Here is a 1,362-nt window from a genome sequence, read left to right as displayed (position 1 = left end):
GTTAGCTGGCTACCTAGATCACTTGGTTGGTTCAGAACGCGTATGTAATGCTCAAAAATGCTGTCGAGGGATCGAGGCTAAAGAGCTCGATATGTTTTTAAGACACGGCCATTGTGTCATATAATAAAACAAACTGAACACCGAGTACTTAGAGATTGAAATTCATGTAATCCTATTATTACTACTATGGAAAACCTCCACATTAACTCAGGAATGGTTGTTTGTGTATGTAATGCTAGATTAAGTCAAGCAGTTATTAAAATCTAGTTAGTTTTATGATCATATTTTAATAATATGATGAAGGTAGATTTTAACCAATATCTATATCCCAATTATAATCAATAACATTACTGGACATTCAAAAAAATTGCTTGAATACTTTTTTTTAAACTTTTTTTTTTGGCAAGTTCTGTCAAATCTGTACAATCACACTCTTTGTGAACGAATAGCCTACTGTTTTTTAATAAAATAAAATAAATGTTTCACTGATTCTTGAGACATAGGTCAAAACATGTCCAGCAATTGTAACTGCTATTAGGTTTAAAAATATTTTTCAATTGAAAATGTTTTTTCAATTGAATAAACAATAGCCCAGATGGTGGATCAGCACCTAGAAAGGACTTCCACAGCCCTGAAAGACAGCGGAGACCAGGACAACTAGATGAGCCCCAGATACAGATCCCCTGTAAAGACCTTGTCTCAGACGGCCACTGGGACAAGACCACAGGAACCAGATGAGCAGCCTGAAATTGAACTGCTGGTTTTGTCTGGTCAGAGGAGAACTGGCCCCAAGACTGAGCCTGGTTTCTCCCAAGGTTTTTTCTCCATTCTGTCACCGATGGAGTTTTGGTTCCTTGCCGCTGTCGCCTCTGGCTTGCTTAGTTGGGGACACTTTATTTCCAGCGATATCGTTGACATGAATGCAAAGATATTTATTAAACTGAACTGAGCTGGATGTTGACATCACTGAATTCAATGATGAACTGTCTTTAACTGAAAAATTAGTGTTTACTATTGTCACTTTGCATTATTGACACACTATTTTTCCTAATTAATGCTGTACAGTTGCTTTGACACAATCTGTATTGTTAAAAGCGCTATATAAATAAAGGTGACTTGACTTGACTTGAATGTTATAGGGGGTTAATAATAGAATGTGTATAGTAATAATAATAGTAGAATAGCTTTTTCGCATTTGGCTCCCAAACTCTGGAATAGCCTTCCTGATAACGAACAGAGTGTTAAACAGACACACATCTCTTTGGCCAAGCTTTCAAATAATGCATCTCATAATCTTTTACTGCAGTTATAATCTTTTACTGCAGTTATATCTAATCAAATGCACATTATTATTCGTTAGTT

Source organism: Sinocyclocheilus grahami, unplaced genomic scaffold (assembly GCF_001515645.1).
Source record: "Sinocyclocheilus grahami isolate Dianchi unplaced genomic scaffold, SAMN03320097.WGS_v1.1 scaffold178.1, whole genome shotgun sequence".
Taxonomy (NCBI): Eukaryota; Metazoa; Chordata; class Actinopteri; order Cypriniformes; family Cyprinidae; genus Sinocyclocheilus; species Sinocyclocheilus grahami.
Note: the sequence above shows the minus strand (reverse complement) of the source record.